We start from the raw sequence: 18,799 nt of genomic DNA, 5'->3' as shown, positions 1-18,799 counted from the left end.
CCTTTTAGATAGCTGCACAGATGCTTAGATTCAGCGAGTTAGAAACAAGTTTCTTCGAATAGCTGCGTTTGGACATTCCAGAGTGGAAGGGAGTCCAGGGTGTAATGAGAAATATCTGGCTCTAAAACAAAACGGAGCTATCTAGCAGAATGGTTCTCAATGTCTGCATTCACCTTACAGAGTTAAACTGATTTGTGTTTTCAGCACTTCAGACACCTTTCCTTTAGGGAATGTACAAACAGTCACATCCAGCCCTTTAGTGGCCTATAAGATTTAGCGGTAAGAATGCGTTTAAAACACAGAAAACCTGCTTCCTACAAACCGATCTGCTGTGTGTTGGTTCCGTTTAGGAAGTTGCATCCACGTTTAGATTGAGCGAGTTAGAAACACGTTTCTTCAAAGAGCTGCCTTTGGACATTCCAGAGTGGAAGGGAGTACAGGCTGTAATGAGAAATATCTGGCTCTAAAACAAAAACGGACCTATCGAGCAGAATCCTTGTCAAGGCGTCCATTCAACTTACAGACTTAAACTGATGTGTCTTGGCAGCAGTTTGGAAACCCTTTCTTTTGAGAATGTAAAACAGTCATTTCCAGCCCTACAGTAGCATATAAGAGTTAGCAGTAAGAATGCGTTTAAAACACAGAAGACCCGCTTCTTCCAAAGTGATCTGCGGTGTGTTGGTTCCATTTAGGGAGTCTCATCTATGTTTAGATTCATCGAGTTAGAAACACGTTTCTTCTAAACGTTGCGTTTGGATACTCCAGAGTGGAAGGGAGAACAGGCTGTAATGAGAAATATCTGGCTCTAAAACAAAATCGGAGCTATCTAGCAGAGAAGTTGTCAATGTGTGCATTCAACTGACAGAGTTTAACTCATGTGTGTCTGCAGCAGTTCAGAAACCCTTTCTTTAGGGAACGTGTGTGGAAACAGTCATTTCCAGCCCTATAGTGGCATAGTAGAGTAAGCCGTGAGAATGCGTTGAAAACACAGAAGAGCCGCTTCTAACAAACTGATCTGCAGTGTGTTGGTTCCGTTTAGGAAGTTGCATCTATGTTTCGATTCAGCGAGTCAGAAACACGTTTCTTCTACAAGCTGCGTTTGGACTTTCCAGAGTGTAAGGGGGTACAGTTTGTAATGAGAAACGTCTGGCTCCAAAACGAACACGGAGCTATCTAGAGCAGAAAGGCTGTCCATGTGTGCATTCACCTTACATAATTAAACCGATGTGTGTTTGCAGCAGTTCAGAAACCCTTTCTTTAGAGAATGTAGAAACAGTTATTTCCAGCCCTATAGTGGCATCTAAGAGTTAGTCGTAAGAAGGCGTTTAAAACAGAAAAGACCCTATTCTCACAAACCGATCTGCTGTGTGTTGGTTCCTTTTAGGAAGTTGCATCTATGTATAGATTCAGCGTGTTCGAAACACGTTACTTTTAAAAGCTGCGTTTGGATATTCCAGAGCGGAAGGGAGTACAGGCTGTAATGAGAAATAGCTGGCTCTTAAACAAAGCTGAACTATCTAGCGGAATGGGTGTCCATGTTAGCATTCAACTTACAGAGTTAAACTAATGTGTGTTTGCAGCGTTTCAGATCCCTAGGTTTGAAGAGTGTAGAAACAGTCATTTCCAGCCCTGTTGTGGAATATTAGAGTTAGCAGTCAGAATCCGTTTAAAAGACAGAAGACGCGCTATTTACAAACTGATCTGCTGTGTGTTGGATCCTTTTAGATAGTTGCATCTATGTTCAGATTCAGCGAGTTAGAAACTCGTTTCTTCTAAAAGCTGCGTTTGGACACTCCAGAGTGGAAGGGGGTAGAAGCTGTAATGACAAATATCTGGCTCCAAAACAAACACGGAGCTATCTAGCACAATGGTTGTCCATGTGTGCATTCAGCTTACAGACTTAAACTGACGTGCGTTTGCAGCACTTCACAAACCCTTTCTTTAGAGAACGTACAGTCATTTCCATCCCTATAGAGGCATATAAGAGTCAGCAGTAAGAATACGTTTAAAAGACACATAACCCGCTTCTTACAAACGGATCTGCTGTGTGTTGGTTTTTTTTTATAGGAAGCTGCATCTATGTTTCAATTCAGCGAGTTAGAAACAGGTTTCTTCTAAAAATTGCGTTGGGACAGTCCCGAGTGGAAGGGAGCACAGGCTGGAATCAGAAATACCTGGCTCTAAAACAAAAACAGCTATGTAGCGGAATGTTTGCCAATGTGTGCATTCAACTTAAACGGATGTGTGTTTGCAGCTATTCGGCAACCTTTTCTTTAGTTACGCTAGAAACAGTCATTTGTAGCCCTATAGTGGCATATGAGAGTTAGCAGTAAGAAGGCGTTTAAAACACAGAAGACCCGCTTCTTACAAACCCATCTGCTGTGTGTTGGTTCCTTTTAGGAAGTTGATTCTATGTTTACATTCAGCGAGTTAGAAACACGTTTCTTCTAAAAGCTGCGTTTGGACATTCCATAGTGGAAGGGACTACAGGCTGTAATGAGAAATAGCTGGCTCTAAAACAAAGACGGAACTATCTAGCAGAATGGTTGTCCATGTTAGCATTCAACTTACAGAGTTAAACCAATGTATGTTTTCAGCATTTCTGATCCCCTTTGTTTGGAGAATATAGAAACAGACATTTCCAGCCCTATAGTGCCATAGAAGAGTTGGCAGTCAGAATGCATTTAAAACTCAGAAGACCCGCTATTTACAAACTGATCTGCTGTGTGTTGGTTCCTTTGAGATAGTTGCATCTATGTTCAGATTCAGCGAGTTAGAAACACGTTTCTTCTAAAAGCTGCGTTTGGATACTCCAGAGTGGAAGGGGATCGAAGTTTTAATGAGAAATATCTGGCTCCGAAACAAAAACGGAGCTGTGTAGCACAATGCTTGTCGATGTGTGCATTCACCTTACAGAATTAAACTGATGTGTGTTTGCAGCACTTCAGAGACCTTTTCTTTAGAGAATGTACATTCATTTCCAGCCCTATAGAGGCATCTAAGAGTCGGCAGTAAGAATGCGTTTAAAAGACACAAAACACGCTTCTTACAAAAGGATATGCTGTGTGTAGGTTTTTTTTTTTTTTTTTTATAGGAAGTTGCATCTATGTTTAAATTCAGCGAGTTAGAGAAAGGTTTCTTCTAAAAATTGCGTTTGGCCGTTACCGAGTGGAAGGGAGTACAGGCTGTAATCAGAAATACCTGGCTCTAAAATAAAAACTGAGCTATCTAGCGGAATGTTTGTCATCGTGTGCTTTCAACTCAAACTGGTGTGTGTTTGCAGCTATTCGGCAACCTTTTCTTTAGAGACTGTAGAAACAGTCATCTCTGGCCCTATATTGGCATGAAAGAGGTAGCAGTAAGAATGCGTTTAAAACACAGAAGACCCGCTTCTTACAAACCGATCTGCTGTGTGTTGGTTCCTTTGAGGAAGTTGATTCTATGTTTAGATTCGGCGAGTTAGAAACACGTTTCTTCTGAAAGCTGCGTTTGGACATTCCAGAGTGGAGGGGAGTACAGGCCGTAATGAGAAATATCTGGCTCTGCAACGAAAACGGAGCTATCTAGCAGAATGGTTGTCAACGTGTCCATTCAACTAACACTATTAAACCGATGTGTATTTGCAGCAGTTCAGAAACCCTTTCTTTAGCGAATGTAGAAACAGTCATTTCCAGCCCTCTAGTGTTACGTAAGAGTTAGCAGTAAGAATGCGTTTAAAACGCAGAAGACCCGCTACTTACAAACTGATCTTCTGTGTGTCGGTTCCTTTTAGATAGCTGCACAGATGCTTAGATTCAGCGAGTTAGAAACAAGTTTCTTCGAATAGCTGCGTTTGGACATTCCAGAGTGGAAGGGAGTCCAGGGTGTAATGAGAAATATCTGGCTCTAAAACAAAACGGAGCTATCTAGCAGAATGGTTCTCAATGTCTGCATTCACCTTACAGAGTTAAACTGATTTGTGTTTTCAGCACTTCAGACACCTTTCCTTTAGGGAATGTACAAACAGTCACATCCAGCCCTTTAGTGGCCTATAAGATTTAGCGGTAAGAATGCGTTTAAAACACAGAAAACCTGCTTCCTACAAACCGATCTGCTGTGTGTTGGTTCCGTTTAGGAAGTTGCATCCACGTTTAGATTGAGCGAGTTAGAAACACGTTTCTTCAAAGAGCTGCCTTTGGACATTCCAGAGTGGAAGGGAGTACAGGCTGTAATGAGAAATATCTGGCTCTAAAACAAAAACGGACCTATCGAGCAGAATCCTTGTCAAGGCGTCCATTCAACTTACAGACTTAAACTGATGTGTCTTGGCAGCAGTTTGGAAACCCTTTCTTTTGAGAATGTAAAACAGTCATTTCCAGCCCTACAGTAGCATATAAGAGTTAGCAGTAAGAATGCGTTTAAAACACAGAAGACCCGCTTCTTCCAAAGTGATCTGCGGTGTGTTGGTTCCATTTAGGGAGTCTCATCTATGTTTAGATTCATCGAGTTAGAAACACGTTTCTTCTAAACGTTGCGTTTGGATACTCCAGAGTGGAAGGGAGAACAGGCTGTAATGAGAAATATCTGGCTCTAAAACAAAATCGGAGCTATCTAGCAGAGAAGTTGTCAATGTGTGCATTCAACTGACAGAGTTTAACTCATGTGTGTCTGCAGCAGTTCAGAAACCCTTTCTTTAGGGAACGTGTGTGGAAACAGTCATTTCCAGCCCTATAGTGGCATAGTAGAGTAAGCCGTGAGAATGCGTTGAAAACACAGAAGAGCCGCTTCTAACAAACTGATCTGCAGTGTGTTGGTTCCGTTTAGGAAGTTGCATCTATGTTTCGATTCAGCGAGTCAGAAACACGTTTCTTCTACAAGCTGCGTTTGGACTTTCCAGAGTGTAAGGGGGTACAGTTTGTAATGAGAAACGTCTGGCTCCAAAACGAAAACGGAGCTATCTAGAGCAGAAAGGCTGTCCATGTGTGCATTCACCTTACATAATTAAACCGATGTGTGTTTGCAGCAGTTCAGAAACCCTTTCTTTAGAGAATGTAGAAACAGTTATTTCCAGCCCTATAGTGGCATCTAAGAGTTAGTCGTAAGAAGGCGTTTAAAACAGAAAAGACCCTATTCTCACAAACCGATCTGCTGTGTGTTGGTTCCTTTTAGGAAGTTGCATCTATGTATAGATTCAGCGTGTTCGAAACACGTTACTTTTAAAAGCTGCGTTTGGATATTCCAGAGCGGAAGGGAGTACAGGCTGTAATGAGAAATAGCTGGCTCTTAAACAAAGCTGAACTATCTAGCGGAATGGTGTCCATGTTAGCATTCAACTTACAGAGTTAAACTAATGTGTGTTTGCAGCGTTTCAGATCCCTAGGTTTGAAGAGTGTAGAAACAGTCATTTCCAGCCCTGTTGTGGAATATTAGAGTTAGCAGTCAGAATCCGTTTAAAAGACAGAAGACGCGCTATTTACAAACTGATCTGCTGTGTGTTGGATCCTTTTAGATAGTTGCATCTATGTTCAGATTCAGCGAGTTAGAAACCCGTTTCTTCTAAAAGCTGCGTTTGGACACTCCAGAGTGGAAGGGGGTAGAAGCTGTAATGACAAATATCTGGCTCCAAAACAAACACGGAGCTATCTAGCACAATGGTTGTCCATGTGTGCATTCAGCTTACAGACTTAAACTGACGTGCGTTTGCAGCACTTCACAAACCCTTTCTTTAGAGAACGTACAGTCATTTCCATCCCTATAGAGGCATATAAGAGTCAGCAGTAAGAATACGTTTAAAAGACACATAACCCGCTTCTTACAAACGGATCTGCTGTGTGTTGGTTTTTTTTTATAGGAAGCTGCATCTATGTTTCAATTCAGCGAGTTAGAAACAGGTTTCTTCTAAAAATTGCGTTGGGACAGTCCCGAGTGGAAGGGAGCACAGGCTGGAATCAGAAATACCTGGCTCTAAAACAAAAACAGCTATGTAGCGGAATGTTTGCCAATGTGTGCATTCAACTTAAACGGATGTGTGTTTGCAGCTATTCGGCAACCTTTTCTTTAGTTACGCTAGAAACAGTCATTTGTAGCCCTATAGTGGCATATGAGAGTTAGCAGTAAGAAGGCGTTTAAAACACAGAAGACCCGCTTCTTACAAACCCATCTGCTGTGTGTTGGTTCCTTTTAGGAAGTTGATTCTATGTTTACATTCAGCGAGTTAGAAACACGTTTCTTCTAAAAGCTGCGTTTGGACATTCCATAGTGGAAGGGACTACAGGCTGTAATGAGAAATAGCTGGCTCTAAAACAAAGACGGAACTATCTAGCAGAATGGTTGTCCATGTTAGCATTCAACTTACAGAGTTAAACCAATGTATGTTTTCAGCATTTCTGATCCCCTTTGTTTGGAGAATATAGAAACAGACATTTCCAGCCCTATAGTGCCATAGAAGAGTTGGCAGTCAGAATGCATTTAAAACTCAGAAGACCCGCTATTTACAAACTGATCTGCTGTGTGTTGGTTCCTTTGAGATAGTTGCATCTATGTTCAGATTCAGCGAGTTAGAAACACGTTTCTTCTAAAAGCTGCGTTTGGATACTCCAGAGTGGAAGGGGATCGAAGTTTTAATGAGAAATATCTGGCTCCGAAACAAAAACGGAGCTGTGTAGCACAATGCTTGTCGATGTGTGCATTCACCTTACAGAATTAAACTGATGTGTGTTTGCAGCACTTCAGAGACCTTTTCTTTAGAGAATGTACATTCATTTCCAGCCCTATAGAGGCATCTAAGAGTCGGCAGTAAGAATGCGTTTAAAAGACACAAAACACGCTTCTTACAAAAGGATATGCTGTGTGTAGGTTTTTTTTTTTTTTTTTTTTTTATAGGAAGTTGCATCTATGTTTAAATTCAGCGAGTTAGAGAAAGGTTTCTTCTAAAAATTGCGTTTGGCCGTTACCGAGTGGAAGGGAGTACAGGCTGTAATCAGAAATACCTGGCTCTAAAATAAAAACTGAGCTATCTAGCGGAATGTTTGTCATCGTGTGCTTTCAACTCAAACTGGTGTGTGTTTGCAGCTATTCGGCAACCTTTTCTTTAGAGACTGTAGAAACAGTCATCTCTGGCCCTATATTGGCATGAAAGAGGTAGCAGTAAGAATGCGTTTAAAACACAGAAGACCCGCTTCTTACAAACCGATCTGCTGTGTGTTGGTTCCTTTGAGGAAGTTGATTCTATGTTTAGATTCGGCGAGTTAGAAACACGTTTCTTCTGAAAGCTGCGTTTGGACATTCCAGAGTGGAGGGGAGTACAGGCCGTAATGGGAAATATCTGGCTCTGCAATGAAAACGGAGCTATCTAGCAGAATGGTTGTCAACGTGTCCATTCAACTAACACTATTAAACCGATGTGTATTTGCAGCAGTTCAGAAACCCTTTCTTTAGCGAATGTAGAAACAGTCATTTCCAGCCCTCTAGTGTTACGTAAGAGTTAGCAGTAAGAATGCGTTTAAAACGCAGAAGACCCGCTACTTACAAACTGATCTTCTGTGTGTCGGTTCCTTTTAGATAGCTGCACAGATGCTTAGATTCAGCGAGTTAGAAACAAGTTTCTTCGAATAGCTGCGTTTGGACATTCCAGAGTGGAAGGGAGTCCAGGGTGTAATGAGAAATATCTGGCTCTAAAACAAAACGGAGCTATCTAGCAGAATGGTTCTCAATGTCTGCATTCACCTTACAGAGTTAAACTGATTTGTGTTTTCAGCACTTCAGACACCTTTCCTTTAGGGAATGTACAAACAGTCACATCCAGCCCTTTAGTGGCCTATAAGATTTAGCGGTAAGAATGCGTTTAAAACACAGAAAACCTGCTTCCTACAAACCGATCTGCTGTGTGTTGGTTCCGTTTAGGAAGTTGCATCCACGTTTAGATTGAGCGAGTTAGAAACACGTTTCTTCAAAGAGCTGCCTTTGGACATTCCAGAGTGGAAGGGAGTACAGGCTGTAATGAGAAATATCTGGCTCTAAAACAAAAACGGACCTATCGAGCAGAATCCTTGTCAAGGCGTCCATTCAACTTACAGACTTAAACTGATGTGTCTTGGCAGCAGTTTGGAAACCCTTTCTTTTGAGAATGTAAAACAGTCATTTCCAGCCCTACAGTAGCATATAAGAGTTAGCAGTAAGAATGCGTTTAAAACACAGAAGACCCGCTTCTTCCAAAGTGATCTGCGGTGTGTTGGTTCCATTTAGGGAGTCTCATCTATGTTTAGATTCATCGAGTTAGAAACACGTTTCTTCTAAACGTTGCGTTTGGATACTCCAGAGTGGAAGGGAGAACAGGCTGTAATGAGAAATATCTGGCTCTAAAACAAAATCGGAGCTATCTAGCAGAGAAGTTGTCAATGTGTGCATTCAACTGACAGAGTTTAACTCATGTGTGTCTGCAGCAGTTCAGAAACCCTTTCTTTAGGGAACGTGTGTGGAAACAGTCATTTCCAGCCCTATAGTGGCATAGTAGAGTAAGCCGTGAGAATGCGTTGAAAACACAGAAGAGCCGCTTCTAACAAACTGATCTGCAGTGTGTTGGTTCCGTTTAGGAAGTTGCATCTATGTTTCGATTCAGCGAGTCAGAAACACGTTTCTTCTACAAGCTGCGTTTGGACTTTCCAGAGTGTAAGGGGGTACAGTTTGTAATGAGAAACGTCTGGCTCCAAAACGAAAACGGAGCTATCTAGAGCAGAAAGGCTGTCCATGTGTGCATTCACCTTACATAATTAAACCGATGTGTGTTTGCAGCAGTTCAGAAACCCTTTCTTTAGAGAATGTAGAAACAGTTATTTCCAGCCCTATAGTGGCATCTAAGAGTTAGTCGTAAGAAGGCGTTTAAAACAGAAAAGACCCTATTCTCACAAACCGATCTGCTGTGTGTTGGTTCCTTTTAGGAAGTTGCATCTATGTATAGATTCAGCGTGTTCGAAACACGTTACTTTTAAAAGCTGCGTTTGGATATTCCAGAGCGGAAGGGAGTACAGGCTGTAATGAGAAATAGCTGGCTCTTAAACAAAGCTGAACTATCTAGCGGAATGGGTGTCCATGTTAGCATTCAACTTACAGAGTTAAACTAATGTGTGTTTGCAGCGTTTCAGATCCCTAGGTTTGAAGAGTGTAGAAACAGTCATTTCCAGCCCTGTTGTGGAATATTAGAGTTAGCAGTCAGAATCCGTTTAAAAGACAGAAGACGCGCTATTTACAAACTGATCTGCTGTGTGTTGGATCCTTTTAGATAGTTGCATCTATGTTCAGATTCAGCGAGTTAGAAACTCGTTTCTTCTAAAAGCTGCGTTTGGACACTCCAGAGTGGAAGGGGGTAGAAGCTGTAATGACAAATATCTGGCTCCAAAACAAACACGGAGCTATCTAGCACAATGGTTGTCCATGTGTGCATTCAGCTTACAGACTTAAACTGACGTGCGTTTGCAGCACTTCACAAACCCTTTCTTTAGAGAACGTACAGTCATTTCCATCCCTATAGAGGCATATAAGAGTCAGCAGTAAGAATACGTTTAAAAGACACATAACCCGCTTCTTACAAACGGATCTGCTGTGTGTTGGTTTTTTTTTATAGGAAGCTGCATCTATGTTTCAATTCAGCGAGTTAGAAACAGGTTTCTTCTAAAAATTGCGTTGGGACAGTCCCGAGTGGAAGGGAGCACAGGCTGGAATCAGAAATACCTGGCTCTAAAACAAAAACAGCTATGTAGCGGAATGTTTGCCAATGTGTGCATTCAACTTAAACGGATGTGTGTTTGCAGCTATTCGGCAACCTTTTCTTTAGTTACGCTAGAAACAGTCATTTGTAGCCCTATAGTGGCATATGAGAGTTAGCAGTAAGAAGGCGTTTAAAACACAGAAGACCCGCTTCTTACAAACCCATCTGCTGTGTGTTGGTTCCTTTTAGGAAGTTGATTCTATGTTTACATTCAGCGAGTTAGAAACACGTTTCTTCTAAAAGCTGCGTTTGGACATTCCATAGTGGAAGGGACTACAGGCTGTAATGAGAAATAGCTGGCTCTAAAACAAAGACGGAACTATCTAGCAGAATGGTTGTCCATGTTAGCATTCAACTTACAGAGTTAAACCAATGTATGTTTTCAGCATTTCTGATCCCCTTTGTTTGGAGAATATAGAAACAGACATTTCCAGCCCTATAGTGCCATAGAAGAGTTGGCAGTCAGAATGCATTTAAAACTCAGAAGACCCGCTATTTACAAACTGATCTGCTGTGTGTTGGTTCCTTTGAGATAGTTGCATCTATGTTCAGATTCAGCGAGTTAGAAACACGTTTCTTCTAAAAGCTGCGTTTGGATACTCCAGAGTGGAAGGGGATCGAAGTTTTAATGAGAAATATCTGGCTCCGAAACAAAAACGGAGCTGTGTAGCACAATGCTTGTCGATGTGTGCATTCACCTTACAGAATTAAACTGATGTGTGTTTGCAGCACTTCAGAGACCTTTTCTTTAGAGAATGTACATTCATTTCCAGCCCTATAGAGGCATCTAAGAGTCGGCAGTAAGAATGCGTTTAAAAGACACAAAACACGCTTCTTACAAAAGGATATGCTGTGTGTAGGTTTTTTTTTTTTTTTTTTATAGGAAGTTGCATCTATGTTTAAATTCAGCGAGTTAGAGAAAGGTTTCTTCTAAAAATTGCGTTTGGCCGTTACCGAGTGGAAGGGAGTACAGGCTGTAATCAGAAATACCTGGCTCTAAAATAAAAACTGAGCTATCTAGCGGAATGTTTGTCATCGTGTGCTTTCAACTCAAACTGGTGTGTGTTTGCAGCTATTCGGCAACCTTTTCTTTAGAGACTGTAGAAACAGTCATCTCTGGCCCTATATTGGCATGAAAGAGGTAGCAGTAAGAATGCGTTTAAAACACAGAAGACCCGCTTCTTACAAACCGATCTGCTGTGTGTTGGTTCCTTTGAGGAAGTTGATTCTATGTTTAGATTCGGCGAGTTAGAAACACGTTTCTTCTGAAAGCTGCGTTTGGACATTCCAGAGTGGAGGGGAGTACAGGCCGTAATGAGAAATATCTGGCTCTGCAACGAAAACGGAGCTATCTAGCAGAATGGTTGTCAACGTGTCCATTCAACTAACACTATTAAACCGATGTGTATTTGCAGCAGTTCAGAAACCCTTTCTTTAGCGAATGTAGAAACAGTCATTTCCAGCCCTCTAGTGTTACGTAAGAGTTAGCAGTAAGAATGCGTTTAAAACGCAGAAGACCCGCTACTTACAAACTGATCTTCTGTGTGTCGGTTCCTTTTAGATAGCTGCACAGATGCTTAGATTCAGCGAGTTAGAAACAAGTTTCTTCGAATAGCTGCGTTTGGACATTCCAGAGTGGAAGGGAGTCCAGGGTGTAATGAGAAATATCTGGCTCTAAAACAAAACGGAGCTATCTAGCAGAATGGTTCTCAATGTCTGCATTCACCTTACAGAGTTAAACTGATTTGTGTTTTCAGCACTTCAGACACCTTTCCTTTAGGGAATGTACAAACAGTCACATCCAGCCCTTTAGTGGCCTATAAGATTTAGCGGTAAGAATGCGTTTAAAACACAGAAAACCTGCTTCCTACAAACCGATCTGCTGTGTGTTGGTTCCGTTTAGGAAGTTGCATCCACGTTTAGATTGAGCGAGTTAGAAACACGTTTCTTCAAAGAGCTGCCTTTGGACATTCCAGAGTGGAAGGGAGTACAGGCTGTAATGAGAAATATCTGGCTCTAAAACAAAAACGGACCTATCGAGCAGAATCCTTGTCAAGGCGTCCATTCAACTTACAGACTTAAACTGATGTGTCTTGGCAGCAGTTTGGAAACCCTTTCTTTTGAGAATGTAAAACAGTCATTTCCAGCCCTACAGTAGCATATAAGAGTTAGCAGTAAGAATGCGTTTAAAACACAGAAGACCCGCTTCTTCCAAAGTGATCTGCGGTGTGTTGGTTCCATTTAGGGAGTCTCATCTATGTTTAGATTCATCGAGTTAGAAACACGTTTCTTCTAAACGTTGCGTTTGGATACTCCAGAGTGGAAGGGAGAACAGGCTGTAATGAGAAATATCTGGCTCTAAAACAAAATCGGAGCTATCTAGCAGAGAAGTTGTCAATGTGTGCATTCAACTGACAGAGTTTAACTCATGTGTGTCTGCAGCAGTTCAGAAACCCTTTCTTTAGGGAACGTGTGTGGAAACAGTCATTTCCAGCCCTATAGTGGCATAGTAGAGTAAGCCGTGAGAATGCGTTGAAAACACAGAAGAGCCGCTTCTAACAAACTGATCTGCAGTGTGTTGGTTCCGTTTAGGAAGTTGCATCTATGTTTCGATTCAGCGAGTCAGAAACACGTTTCTTCTACAAGCTGCGTTTGGACTTTCCAGAGTGTAAGGGGGTACAGTTTGTAATGAGAAACGTCTGGCTCCAAAACGAAAACGGAGCTATCTAGAGCAGAAAGGCTGTCCATGTGTGCATTCACCTTACATAATTAAACCGATGTGTGTTTGCAGCAGTTCAGAAACCCTTTCTTTAGAGAATGTAGAAACAGTTATTTCCAGCCCTATAGTGGCATCTAAGAGTTAGTCGTAAGAAGGCGTTTAAAACAGAAAAGACCCTATTCTCACAAACCGATCTGCTGTGTGTTGGTTCCTTTTAGGAAGTTGCATCTATGTATAGATTCAGCGTGTTCGAAACACGTTACTTTTAAAAGCTGCGTTTGGATATTCCAGAGCGGAAGGGAGTACAGGCTGTAATGAGAAATAGCTGGCTCTTAAACAAAGCTGAACTATCTAGCGGAATGGGTGTCCATGTTAGCATTCAACTTACAGAGTTAAACTAATGTGTGTTTGCAGCGTTTCAGATCCCTAGGTTTGAAGAGTGTAGAAACAGTCATTTCCAGCCCTGTTGTGGAATATTAGAGTTAGCAGTCAGAATCCGTTTAAAAGACAGAAGACGCGCTATTTACAAACTGATCTGCTGTGTGTTGGATCCTTTTAGATACTTGCATCTATGTTCAGATTCAGCGAGTTAGAAACTCGTTTCTTCTAAAAGCTGCGTTTGGACACTCCAGAGTGGAAGGGGGTAGAAGCTGTAATGACAAATATCTGGCTCCAAAACAAACACGGAGCTATCTAGCACAATGGTTGTCCATGTGTGCATTCAGCTTACAGACTTAAACTGACGTGCGTTTGCAGCACTTCACAAACCCTTTCTTTAGAGAACGTACAGTCATTTCCATCCCTATAGAGGCATATAAGAGTCAGCAGTAAGAATACGTTTAAAAGACACATAACCCGCTTCTTACAAACGGATCTGCTGTGTGTTGGTTTTTTTTTATAGGAAGCTGCATCTATGTTTCAATTCAGCGAGTTAGAAACAGGTTTCTTCTAAAAATTGCGTTGGGACAGTCCCGAGTGGAAGGGAGCACAGGCTGGAATCAGAAATACCTGGCTCTAAAACAAAAACAGCTATGTAGCGGAATGTTTGCCAATGTGTGCATTCAACTTAAACGGATGTGTGTTTGCAGCTATTCGGCAACCTTTTCTTTAGTTACGCTAGAAACAGTCATTTGTAGCCCTATAGTGGCATATGAGAGTTAGCAGTAAGAAGGCGTTTAAAACACAGAAGACCCGCTTCTTACAAACCCATCTGCTGTGTGTTGGTTCCTTTTAGGAAGTTGATTCTATGTTTACATTCAGCGAGTTAGAAACACGTTTCTTCTAAAAGCTGCGTTTGGACATTCCATAGTGGAAGGGACTACAGGCTGTAATGAGAAATAGCTGGCTCTAAAACAAAGACGGAACTATCTAGCAGAATGGTTGTCCATGTTAGCATTCAACTTACAGAGTTAAACCAATGTATGTTTTCAGCATTTCTGATCCCCTTTGTTTGGAGAATATAGAAACAGACATTTCCAGCCCTATAGTGCCATAGAAGAGTTGGCAGTCAGAATGCGTTTAAAACTCAGAAGACCCGCTATTTACAAACTGATCTGCTGTGTGTTGGTTCCTTTGAGATAGTTGCATCTATGTTCAGATTCAGCGAGTTAGAAACACGTTTCTTCTAAAAGCTGCGTTTGGATACTCCAGAGTGGAAGGGGATCGAAGTTTTAATGAGAAATATCTGGCTCCGAAACAAAAACGGAGCTGTGTAGCACAATGCTTGTCGATGTGTGCATTCACCTTACAGAATTAAACTGATGTGTGTTTGCAGCACTTCAGAGACCTTTTCTTTAGAGAATGTACATTCATTTCCAGCCCTATAGAGGCATCTAAGAGTCGGCAGTAAGAATGCGTTTAAAAGACACAAAACACGCTTCTTACAAAAGGATATGCTGTGTGTAGGTTTTTTTTTTTTTTTTTTTTATAGGAAGTTGCATCTATGTTTAAATTCAGCGAGTTAGAGAAAGGTTTCTTCTAAAAATTGCGTTTGGCCGTTACCGAGTGGAAGGGAGTACAGGCTGTAATCAGAAATACCTGGCTCTAAAATAAAAACTGAGCTATCTAGCGGAATGTTTGTCATCGTGTGCTTTCAACTCAAACTGGTGTGTGTTTGCAGCTATTCGGCAACCTTTTCTTTAGAGACTGTAGAAACAGTCATCTCTGGCCCTATATTGGCATGAAAGAGGTAGCAGTAAGAATGCGTTTAAAACACAGAAGACCCGCTTCTTACAAACCGATCTGCTGTGTGTTGGTTCCTTTGAGGAAGTTGATTCTATGTTTAGATTCGGCGAGTTAGAAACACGTTTCTTCTGAAAGCTGCGTTTGGACATTCCAGAGTGGAGGGGAGTACAGGCCGTAATGAGAAATATCTGGCTCTGCAACGAAAACGGAGCTATCTAGCAGAATGGTTGTCAACGTGTCCATTCAACTAACACTATTAAACCGATGTGTATTTGCAGCAGTTCAGAAACCCTTTCTTTAGCGAATGTAGAAACAGTCATTTCCAGCCCTCTAGTGTTACGTAAGAGTTAGCAGTAAGAATGCGTTTAAAACGCAGAAGACCCGCTACTTACAAACTGATCTTCTGTGTGTCGGTTCCTTTTAGATAGCTGCACAGATGCTTAGATTCAGCGAGTTAGAAACAAATTTCTTCGAATAGCTGCGTTTGGACATTCCAGAGTGGAAGGGAGTCCAGGGTGTAATGAGAAATATCTGGCTCTAAAACAAAACGGAGCTATCTAGCAGAATGGTTCTCAATGTCTGCATTCACCTTACAGAGTTAAACTGATTTGTGTTTTCAGCACTTCAGACACCTTTCCTTTAGGGAATGTACAAACAGTCACATCCAGCCCTTTAGTGGCCTATAAGATTTAGCGGTAAGAATGCGTTTAAAACACAGAAAACCTGCTTCCTACAAACCGATCTGCTGTGTGTTGGTTCCGTTTAGGAAGTTGCATCCACGTTTAGATTGAGCGAGTTAGAAACACGTTTCTTCAAAGAGCTGCCTTTGGACATTCCAGAGTGGAAGGGAGTACAGGCTGTAATGAGAAATATCTGGCTCTAAAACAAAAACGGACCTATCGAGCAGAATCCTTGTCAAGGCGTCCATTCAACTTACAGACTTAAACTGATGTGTCTTGGCAGCAGTTTGGAAACCCTTTCTTTTGAGAATGTAAAACAGTCATTTCCAGCCCTACAGTAGCATATAAGAGTTAGCAGTAAGAATGCGTTTAAAACACAGAAGACCCGCTTCTTCCAAAGTGATCTGCGGTGTGTTGGTTCCATTTAGGGAGTCTCATCTATGTTTAGATTCATCGAGTTAGAAACACGTTTCTTCTAAACGTTGCGTTTGGATACTCCAGAGTGGAAGGGAGAACAGGCTGTAATGAGAAATATCTGGCTCTAAAACAAAATCGGAGCTATCTAGCAGAGAAGTTGTCAATGTGTGCATTCAACTGACAGAGTTTAACTCATGTGTGTCTGCAGCAGTTCAGAAACCCTTTCTTTAGGGAACGTGTGTGGAAACAGTCATTTCCAGCCCTATAGTGGCATAGTAGAGTAAGCCGTGAGAATGCGTTGAAAACACAGAAGAGCCGCTTCTAACAAACTGATCTGCAGTGTGTTGGTTCCGTTTAGGAAGTTGCATCTATGTTTCGATTCAGCGAGTCAGAAACACGTTTCTTCTACAAGCTGCGTTTGGACTTTCCAGAGTGTAAGGGGGTACAGTTTGTAATGAGAAACGTCTGGCTCCAAAACGAAAACGGAGCTATCTAGAGCAGAAAGGCTGTCCATGTGTGCATTCACCTTACATAATTAAACCGATGTGTGTTTGCAGCAGTTCAGAAACCCTTTCTTTAGAGAATGTAGAAACAGTTATTTCCAGCCCTATAGTGGCATCTAAGAGTTAGTCGTAAGAAGGCGTTTAAAACAGAAAAGACCCTATTCTCACAAACCGATCTGCTGTGTGTTGGTTCCTTTTAGGAAGTTGCATCTATGTATAGATTCAGCGTGTTCGAAACACGTTACTTTTAAAAGCTGCGTTTGGATATTCCAGAGCGGAAGGGAGTACAGGCTGTAATGAGAAATAGCTGGCTCTTAAACAAAGCTGAACTATCTAGCGGAATGGGTGTCCATGTTAGCATTCAACTTACAGAGTTAAACTAATGTGTGTTTGCAGCGTTTCAGATCCCTAGGTTTGAAGAGTGTAGAAACAGTCATTTCCAGCCCTGTTGTGGAATATTAGAGTTAGCAGTCAGAATCCGTTTAAAAGACAGAAGACGCGCTATTTACAAACTGATCTGCTGTGTGTTGGATCCTTTTAGATAGTTGCATCTATGTTCAGATTCAGCGAGTTAGAAACTCGTTTCTTCTAAAAGCTGCGTTTGGACACTCCAGAGTGGAAGGGGGTAGAAGCTGTAATGACAAATATCTGGCTCCAAAACAAACACGGAGCTATCTAGCACAATGGTTGTCCATGTGTGCATTCAGCTTACAGACTTAAACTGACGTGCGTTTGCAGCACTTCACAAACCCTTTCTTTAGAGATCGTACAGTCATTTCCATCCCTATAGAGGCATATAAGAGTCAGCAGTAAGAATACGTTTAAAAGACACATAACCCGCTTCTTACAAACGGATCTGCTGTGTGTTGGTTTTTTTTTATAGGAAGCTGCATCTATGTTTCAATTCAGCGAGTTAGAAACAGGTTTCTTCTAAAAATTGCGTTGGGACAGTCCCGAGTGGAAGGGAGCACAGGCTGGAATCAGAAATACCTGGCTCTAAAACAAAAACAGCTATGTAGCGGAATGTTTGCCAATGTGTGCATTCAACTTAAACGGATGTGTGTTTGCAGCTATTCGGCAACCTTTTCTTTAGTTACGCTAGAAACAGTCATTTGTAGCCCTATAGTGGCATATGAGAGTTAGCAGTAAGAAGGCGTTTAAAACACAGAAGACCCGCTTCTTACAAACCCATCTGCTGTGTGTTGGTTCCTTTTAGGAAGTTGATTCTATGTTTACATTCAGCGAGTTAGAAACACGTTTCTTCTAAAAGCTGCGTTTGGACATTCCATAGTGGAAGGGACTACAGGCTGTAATGAGAAATAGCTGGCTCTAAAACAAAGACGGAACTATCTAGCAGAATGGTTGTCCATGTTAGCATTCAACTTACAGAGTTAAACCAATGTATGTTTTCAGCATTTCTGATCCCCTTTGTTTGGAGAATATAGAAACAGACATTTCCAGCCCTATAGTGCCATAGAAGAGTTGGCAGTCAGAATGCATTTAAAACTCAGAAGACCCGCTATTTACAAACTGATCTGCTGTGTGTTGGTTCCTTTGAGATAGTTGCATCTATGTTCAGATTCAGCGAGTTAGAAACACGTTTCTTCTAAAAGCTGCGTTTGGATACTCCAGAGTGGAAGGGGATCGAAGTTTTAATGAGAAATATCTGGCTCCGAAACAAAAACGGAGCTGTGTAGCACAATGCTTGTCGATGTGTGCATTCACCTTACAGAATTAAACTGATGTGTGTTTGCAGCACTTCAGAGACCTTTTCTTTAGAGAATGTACATTCATTTCCAGCCCTATAGAGGCATCTAAGAGTCGGCAGTAAGAATGCGTTTAAAAGACACAAAACACGCTTCTTACAAAAGGATATGCTGTGTGTAGGTTTTTTTTTTTTTTTTTTTTTTATAGGAAGTTGCATCTATGTTTAAATTCAGCGAGTTAGAGAAAGGTTTCTTCTAAAAATTGCGTTTGGCCGTTACCGAGTGGAAGGGAGTACAGGCTGTAATCAGAAATACCTGGCTCTAAAATAAAAACTGAGCTATCTAGCGGAATGTTTGTCATCGTGTGCTTTCAACTCAAACTGGTGTGTGTTTGCAGCTATTCGGCAACCTTTTCTTTAGAGACTGTAGAAACAGTCATCTCTGGCCCTATATTGGCATGAAAGAGGTAGCAGTAAGAATGCGTTTAAAACACAGAAGACCCGCTTCTTACAAACCGATCTGCTGTGTGTTGGTTCCTTTGAGGAAGTTGATTCTATGTTTAGATTCGGCGAGTTAGAAACACGTTTCTTCTGAAAGCTGCGTTTGGACATTCCAGAGTGGAGGGGAGTACAGGCCGTAATGAGAAATATCTGGCTCTGCAACGAAAACGGAGCTATCTAGCAGAATGGTTGTCAACGTGTCCATTCAACTAACACTATTAAACCGATGTGTATTTGCAGCAGTTCAGAAACCCTTTCTTTAGCGAATGTAGAAACAGTCATTTCCAGCCCTCTAGTGTTACGTAAGAGTTAGCAGTAAGAATGCGTTTAAAACGCAGAAGACCCGCT

Source organism: Saimiri boliviensis, chromosome Y, assembly GCF_048565385.1.
Source record: "Saimiri boliviensis isolate mSaiBol1 chromosome Y, mSaiBol1.pri, whole genome shotgun sequence".
Classification (NCBI taxonomy): Eukaryota; Metazoa; Chordata; class Mammalia; order Primates; family Cebidae; genus Saimiri; species Saimiri boliviensis.
The sequence above is the reverse complement of the archived record's forward strand: the minus strand, read 5'-3'. Positions refer to the sequence as shown.